The sequence below is a fragment of the Mauremys mutica genome, chromosome 26, assembly GCF_020497125.1.
Source record: "Mauremys mutica isolate MM-2020 ecotype Southern chromosome 26, ASM2049712v1, whole genome shotgun sequence".
NCBI lineage: Eukaryota > Metazoa > Chordata > Testudines > Geoemydidae > Mauremys > Mauremys mutica.
The window spans coordinates 14,327,484-14,336,376 of record NC_059097.1 but is presented as its reverse complement, the minus strand read 5'-3'; the positions used below and the strand labels follow the sequence as shown (position 1 = coordinate 14,336,376).

The following is an 8,893-nucleotide window of genomic DNA, read 5'->3' as shown; positions in this document are numbered from 1 at the left end:
ATACATCTCCTGGTGCCAGATAGATAACCTCCTGGTCATGTGACCCTTTCTCACCCTTTTCCTTCAAACCTTCCCGCCTCTGCCTTGTTACAGGCAGGATAGTTCAAGCATGGGTGGTGGGTGAACCCCTGGCTTGTGGAGGCCCCACCCCTTCTGCCCAAGCCCCGCCCCTTCTCTCACACTGCAACCCTGTACCCTTTTCCCCGCGATCCACCCCCCTGCTTAGTGCCTGGCCCCTGCTATGACATCTCAATACAGAGCTGGGGCAAAAGGGGACCTGCAGCTGTCTCCCCTCCAGCACGGTACAGGTGGTTCAGAGTGAAGGGAAAGGGGAGTAACCTGCCCCCTCTTCCCACATGTTTAGTAGGTTGTGGTGTAAAAATCCTGCTGGAGAAACAGATCTTTTTACACCTTATTACTGAGATTCAGTGCCCACAACCTTTCCATGACTTTTATTCAAATAACCATGACAAAAACCTTAGCTTAACAATGATGGGTCAACTTGCCATCCTCTCCCCCAACACTGTAGCAAACATGACCCTACCCCCTCCCTAGGGTGCTACTGACACTAAAACAACCTCAAAAAACCTACTTATAAATTACTATTGGTTGGCACCCTTGTCACTCGCACTTCTATGCAGCTGCTGGCTAAACCCTCCCCCCAAAATATAAACCCCAACCTCACCCCCTACCCAGAACCCAACTTGAACCCTCACCCTATAACCTGGTCCCCAACCCTAAACCAAAACCGTAGCCCAATCCTCACCCCCACCCTAATCTCTAGCTCTGAATCCAGCCTCTCTAAGCCTGACACCACTTTAAGCCGGAGCCAGTTCCCCACTCCCACCCTGTGCAACAACAGTGCAAACGCCCCAGGAATCCTGCTTCTTAGGACCACTGGTTTTGAAATGAACCTTTTCTTCCTTTGCATTCCAAAAACCTTAATTGGCGTTGGATGGGTTATTTAGTGGGTTTACACAATGTAACTGTTTGCTATTACACTGTAACAGAAGACAGATCAGTGAAAACAATGCAAACAACATTCCACTCGTTTTCAGGACCCTTAAACACCCAATACACTTCTACATTTAACAATCGCTTTGATATCTACTAATACACACATCAATTGGCCTGAATACACTCTGACGTAAGTTGCTCTGCCAGCGTCACACCTTGTACAAACATTACTGCAATACCGTGTAGGACAGTGTGACCCCCGGGGGTCTGTGAGCTGGTTTCAGGTGGTCTGCAGGGCCCCACAGCTGAAGCCCAAAGCCCCTGTGTCTCCCACAGGTCAGAAACCTGAAGCCCCAATGCTCCCCACTCCACAGGGCAGAAGTCCCGAGCCTCCACGATCCAGCAGCTGTAGCCCAGAGCTCCCTCCACCCAGCAAGCCAGCAGGTTAGTCCTATAGGCTACATGACTCAGAATCAGGACAGGAGATTCTCCCATTGCATTCGCCTCTGAGCCATTCAAACCTCCTTCACTCCTTAGTTTGGAGTCTTATTATTTACAAAAGTTCTAGTATTGTCGTAACGGAAAAAAAAATCAAAAAACAAACTAAACAGACAACCTCCCCATCTGCAAACAATCCCATCTCAGTAGGAAAAGTCCTACAACAGGCTTTGCCAACAGCCGGAATCTAAGATTTAAACTCCAAATGATCTCACTGTATTTGACACCCATTCAAATTGAGGGCTGAGAACCCTGAATCATAGGACACATTCAGTGGTGGAATTGTAGGAAGTGAAATAATTCTACATGGCTCAAAAAGAGGAAACACTGCTGGGGTAATTCAGAAAGTGGGAATCCTCCGACTCACCACTTCTTCTGGTGTCAGAGGTTGAAAAAAAACACTTTCCCCCCCCGTCAGACACAGTCACCAGGCGATGCTCTGGAACTACTCCATATGAAGCCAGTCAGGACTCTGGGGGAGCTTGTCTCCTCTCTCTGAGCACACAGTCACCAGGGCAAGAAGCTTACACAACTTTGACCTTCCTGGGTTTGACCGCAAAACATTCAGCATTCCCTTCCACACCGTGCGCTTCCCGCAGTGAGTCCACCTGGACAGGGCTCCCGGGGAAGCCAGAGGCCCCTGCATCCCAGCTCCGCAGTCAGCAGTGACTCTCAGCCAGCCGGAAAAACAAGGTTTATTATTTGACAGGAACACAGCGCAGGACAGAACTTGTTAGCACAGAAATCAGTGACTTTTGGCCAAGTCCATCTTGGGGAGTCATGGGCCAGATGCCCTGGACTCCCGCTCTTCCAGTCCCCCAAGCAGACTGCCAGCTTCCAGCAACCCAAAGTCAGACACTCCCACTGCTCCTCCTCCTTGTCTTTGTGTCTCTTCTTGGGCAAAGAGTCATCTGGTTGCAACCCATTCCTGGGTCGCAGGCTACAAAGGCACCGTGTGTTGCGTTCAGTCACAGATTGAGGGGAAGGGAAGGTCCTTTCATGGATTGAGAACTGGTTAAAGGACAGGGAACAAAGGGTAGGAATTAATGGTAAATTCTCAGAATGGAGAGGGGTAACTAGTGGTGTTCCCCAAGGGTCAGTCCTAGGACCAATCCTATTCAACTTATTCATAAATTATCTGGACAAAGGGGTAAACAGTGAGGTGGCAACATTTGCAGATGATACTAAACTGCTCAAGAGAGTTAAGACCAAAGCAGACTGTGAAGAACTTCAAAAAGATCTCACAAAACTACGTGATTGGGCAACAAAATGGCAAATGAAATTTAATGTGGTTAAATGTAAAGTAATGCACATTGGAAAAAATAACCCCAACTATACATACAATATGATGGGGGCTAATTTAGCTACAACGAGTCAGGAAAGAGTTCTTGGAGTCATCGTGGATAGTTCTCTGAAGGAGTCCACGTAGTGTGCAGTGGCAGTCAAAAAAGCAAAGACAGACAATGTTAGGAATCATTAAAAAAAGGATAGAAAATAAGACAGAGAATATCTTATTGCCCTTATATACATCCATTGTATACCCACATCTTGAATACTGCATACAGATGTGGTCTCCTCATCTCAAAAAAGATATACTGGCATTAGAAAAGGTTCAGAGAAGAGCAACTAAAATGATTAGGGGTTTGGAACTGGTCCCATATGAGGAGAGATTAAAGGGACTAGGACTTTTCAATTTGGAAAAGAGGAGACTAAGGGGGGGGGATATGATAGAAGTATATTAAATCATGAGTGGTGTGGAGAAAACGAATAACAAAAAGTTATTTTCTTGTTCCCATAATATAAGAATCAGGGGCCACCAAATGAAATGAATGGGCAGCAGGTTTAAAACAAATAAAAGGAAGTTCTTCACACAGCGCACAGTCAACCTGTGGAACTCCTTACCTGAGGAGGTTGTGAAGGCTAGGACTACAACAGGGTTTAAAAGAGAACTGGATAAATTCATGGAGGTTAAGTTAATTAATGGCTATTAGCCAGGATGGGTAAAGAATGGTGTCCATAGCCTCTGTTTGCCAGAAGGAGGTGATGGATGGCAGGAGAGAGATCACTTGATCGTTACCTGTTAGGTTCACTCCCTCTGGGGCACCTGGCATTGGCCACTGTCGGTAGACAGATACTGGGCTAGATGGACCTTTGGTCTGACCCAGTATGGCTGTTCTGATGTTCTTATGAGAAAAATGGTACAAAACCCAACTGCTATTCAGCAGAACCCAGGGCAATGTGGGAACAACTGGGAATAAGCCAATCTGTCCCTAGCAGGAGAACCTGATGATTAAAAATCACTTGGCAGTGGGAGGAAAAGTATAAACATGATGCCCCAAATTTGGTTTGACCAGGAAAAACGATGGAGGTTGTGTCCAGTGGTGAGGAGATTTGCTATGTTACCCTGGACACTATATGGGCTATTTTCTTTCTTGAAAAAATAGTTGTGTTTTTATATCAGAATTGCTAACTCAATCTAGCTAACTCCATGCAAAACCCTAGTGGAGCCAAAGCCCAGGTAGATTTAACCTCCATGTATCTAGTAAAGGTCACTCCTGGTTCCCCCACTTGGGACTGAGGGACATTCCTGTTGGAGGGACACAAACTTCCATGACACAGGAGTTGATGAAAAACACCCTGGGCTTCTCTGGTGATAAATAAGAGAAGAGCTGTGATGGAGGAATTTCCCACCCTCGCAGCATTCATAAGGTTTCTCTCCTGTGTGGCTCCTCTGATGGAGAATAAGGTGTGAGCTCCGAGCAAAGGTTTTCCCGCCCTCACAGCATTCATAGGGTTTCTCTCCTGTGTGGATTCCCTGATGGCGAATAAGGTGGGATCTCTCAGCGAAGGTTTTCCTGCACTCAGGATTCATAGGGGCGCTAGCCTTTGTGGATTCTCTGATGGCGAATAAGGGCTGAGCACCGAGTGAAGGTTTTCCCACACTCACAGCATTTATGGGGTTTCTCCCCTGTGTGACTCCTCTGATGGCGAATAAGGGCTGAGCGCTGAGTGAAGGTTTTCCCACACTCACAGCATTTATGGGGTTTCTCCCCTGTGTGGATCCTCTGATGGCGAATAAGGTTTGAGTGCTGAGTGAAGGTTTTCCCACACTCACAGCATTTATGGGGTTTCTCCCCTGTGTGGATCCTCTGATGTGTATTAAGGCCTGATCTGTGAGTGAAGGTTTTCCCACAGTCACAGCACTTATAGGATTTCTCTCCAGTGTGGATCCTCTGATGTACAATAAGGCTTGATATTCGACCAAATGTTTTCCCACACTCACAGCATTTATGGGGTTTCTCCCCTGTGTGATTCCTCTGATGGCGAATAAGGGCTGAGCACAGAGTGAAGGTTTTCCCGCACTCACAGCATTTATGGGGTTTCTCCCCTGTGTGACTCCTCTGATGGCGAATAAGGGCTGAGCGCTGAGTGAAGGTCTTCCCACACTCACAGCATTTATGGGGTTTCTCCCCTGTGTGACTCCTCTGATGGCGAATAAGGGTTGAGCGCTCAGTGAAGGTTTTTCCGCACTCACAGCATTTATAGGGTTTCTCCCCTGTGTGGATCCTCTGATGGCCAATGAGGTGTGAGCGCCAAGCGAAGGTTTTCCCGCACTCACAGCATTTATAGGGTTTCTTTCCTGTGTGGATCCTCTGATGTTGAATAAGGTGTGAGCGCTGAGTGAAGGTTTTCCCGCACTCACAGCATTTATAGGGTTTCTCCCCTGTGTGACTCCTCTGATGGCGAATAAGGGTTGAGCGCTGAGTGAAGGTTTTCCCACACTCACAGCATTTATAGGGTTTCTCCCCTGTGTGACTCCTCTGATGGCGAATAAGGTTTGATCGCTCAGTGAAAGATTTCCCGCACTCACTGCATTTATAGGGTTTCTCTCCTGTGTGGATCCTCTGATGGGCAATGAGGTGTGAGCGCCAAGCGAAGGTTTTCCCGCACTCACAGCATTTATAGGGTTTCTCTCCTGTGTGACTCCTCTGATGGTAGATAAGGGCTGAGCTCCGAGTGAAGGTTTTCCCGCACTCACAGCATTTATAGGGTTTCTCTCCTGTGTGGATCCTCTGACGGTGTGAGCGCCTCCTGAACTTTATCCCACACTCAAAGCCCATGTTCTCTCTCTCTTCCGTCAGGATTCTCTGCTGGGCTGTGGTTTCCTTCAGCCCTCTGTGAGTTCCCTGATAATTAACAGATATTCCAACTTTCTGCGCTGGCTGGTTTCCCTGCCGCTTCTCTGGCCTGTGCTGCCACTGAGAGCCTTTTCCCTGCTCACAACTCCTGGACACACTCCCTTTGCTTCTTTGCAATAACGCCCCATGCGGTTCCACTTGATCATCTTCCTGCTGAGGAGTCTGCTCCATGGTCTCTCTCACTATCCCCTCACCTGCTGGGACAGGGGAAGAAAAACCTCAGAAAGCAGAAGACAAAAGGGGGGAACAAACCAAGAGAATAGCTGGAGATGGAGAAAAACCAGGGACTAAATTTCCCCAAATTCTTTCCCAAAGGGGCGAGAGGAGGGGATCAATTCTGCATCCAGTTCACATCCAAACATTCCCCAGAGAAAAGGGAGTCTGGGGAGGGAACTAGTGCCAGGAGCTAGGATGGGTAGGAAGCCATGAACAGTATCTGCCCTAAAGATATGACACCTGCTGGGGATCATCCTGAACCCAGAGACCTCACAAGGTCTTTGCTGGGAATCCCAGCTGTTTCCTTCAAACACTGAGAAGGTTTAATGATCCCTCACCCATGCAGCTGCCTCTCAGGATCTCTCTTTCCTCTGAGCCCTGGAGATCTGGGGCCCACGGCTCTTCTCCTCGTTCCAGCTGGGAGATGACATCAGGTTTGGAAACTGGGAACCCTGCTCAGGGGAAAGAAGACCAGTGAGATCAGGTAACACGCAAAAGAAGAAGGTACTCAACTTGTGCATCAATGATGGTTCTTTGAGATGTGTCTCCCTATGGGTGCTCCACTGTAGGTGCTAGCACATTAAAAACAGCTGTGTAGACTGGTGGCTTTCCACACTACTGTGCCCCTGTCAGGAGTCTGATTTGTTTTGCGTACCTCCGAGTTACACCTCATTTAAAAATGACTTGCTTACAAAATCAGACATAAAAATACAAAAGGTTCTCCGCACACTGTGAATTGCTGACTTGCTCATTTTTACCATATAACTGTAAAATACATAATTGGAATATAAAATTGTACTTACATTTCAGTGTATAGTATATAGATCAGCATAAGCAAGTCACTGTATGAAATTTTACTTTGTATGGAGTTGGCTAGTAATTTTTCCATAGCAACTCTGGAAGATCTCTGCGTAACCCAGGGGTACACATACCGCTGGTGTAGACACTGCAGCTCAGGCTTAAGAGACTGAGCTCCAGACCAATCTGCAACCGCTCTCTCTCTGTCGCCTTGTCTTTTTGCCCTGGATAGCAGCAAACTTAAGCCCAGTCTGTTTGTACCCTAGTTCCTGTGTCCAAAAGGGCAGGGCAGTTGTGTTCCCCTTGTTCTGCTTCCCTCAAACCCAGTCATTACACATTAACGTCCAGTCTTTGAGACTTCCATTGTTCAGTGTGCTTCATACATATGTGGACAGTCCTTGATAGTGTTTCCATGTAAATGGAGACAGGCCTATGTTACTTTAACAGGAATTACATCCCCATCCCAGGAGAGGAATTCACTCCTTCCCACCCAGTGACTAACAAAGCACATTGAGAGGGAAGCTGACCCAGGCATACTAAATAAAGCCCCCATTCTCCAGAGGGAGACAAGGTCAAAGTGAAGGGCTAGGATCATGAATCATAAAATCACAGAAACACACGGGGTAAAAGGACCTCCAGATGTCAGCTAGTCCATCCTCCAGCCCTGAGGCAGGACCAAGTATACACAGACCATCTGTCTAACCTTCTGCGACCAGCATCCCACAACCTCTCTTGGGAACGTATTCCTGTACTTATCTGTACTCACCGTTGGAAAGTTTTTCCTAAGACCCAGCCTAAACATCCAATGCTGCACAACAAGCCAGTTACTACTTCTCCCCACCTTAACCCTAACCAGGCGAGGAGAAGGGAAGACCAGATTTCAAGAAGACGACCACGGTCAGTGGTGTCAGACAGCTGACAGGTCGAGGAGGAGGATGGAATGCTGGTTCTGAGCTTTGCCTAGGGACAGGTCATTAGAGACTTCAGCAAAAGCAGCCTCAGCCCTAACCCTAAGTGCTACAATCTCTGACTCCCTGACTCCTTCCCTTCCTCCCCCCCACCAGATCCTCCTGTGATGGGTTGGGTCACAGAGTCGCCCTTGGGACTGTCACCTGAGATGCTGGAACTACCTCTGAGCCCATAGCTCTGTCAGTTAGCGATGTGAAAAATCTCATCCCTACCTGACATAAACTGCAGCAAAAGCTGTAGTGTCGACACAGTTACAGTGGCAAAAAAGTCCATTAAACAGAAAATCAAGGAAATTAAACGCCCATAAAGTACATGAAGCAGAGTTAAGGTTGCCTAGTGCTGCCTCGGGCCCTTCCAGCACATGGATGGTGGTGAAAAATAAAACCTCTGAAAACCAGGGAATGAAGAATTAAACTACACACCACCCCTGCAATGCAAGCTTAACTCTCCCCTTACCCCCTAGCCCTGGAGCTGGCAAATGTCACTGGGAGGGTGGTGCAAAGGTTAACAAACTATCCAAGGAAGGGGCCAATTTTCCATCTCTTGAAGGCTTCAAGTCAGGACAGGATGCCTTTCTGGAAGATGTTTTCATCAAACACAAGGTATTCAGTGCACTGCAATGGTAACTGGACGAAACTCCATGGCCTGTATTACACAGGAGGTCAGACTAGATGATCTAATAGTCTCCCCTGGCCTTAAAATTTATTGATCGACAGAAGGAAGGACTAAGAACATGCCACTGTGTGTTTTATGTTCCTCAGAGCTGAACAGCAGCATTTATCCACAGGCACTCCAGCAGCATGCATCTTGCCCTGTACCTTTACATGAACGGTGGAGGGACTAACTGAAGCAGCCTGGCAGACCTGTGACACGGAGAGAGGTGCACGTGAAACTGGAAGGAGCAGGGATTCCTCATTTCAGTGCTGACTGGCAGAGACGGCGTCAATAAAGGCGCACAAGGGTGTGTTCGTGCCACAAGGATTGTCAGCAGGCTGGTGCCATACATGCTAGGGATCTCCGGGGCTCAGGGAGGAGTAAGCGAAGGCAACGACTCAGAAGGAATCCTCATTGGAAGGGTAAAGAGGTGGTGACATTATGAAAGTCTGAGATGGATTGTGTGCAGTAGGCTCAGTGTCTGAGCGCTGGCCAGGGCAGGCAGCTTCTGTTCCCTACATCGGATCTATCCCCAAGTTTTGCCTTAGCAAAGAGACGGTGTCAGCGTTTGCGCTGTCCTGCGTCTGTGCTCTGCTCCCAAA

General features: G+C 47.9%; 1 pseudogene; it reads right to left on the bottom strand.

Annotated features, from left to right (window-relative positions):
- Positions 1–3,518: 3,518 nt before the first annotated feature.
- The window catches only part of LOC123356629, a 28,898-nt pseudogene continuing 23,523 nt past the window's right edge, over positions 3,519–8,893 (bottom strand).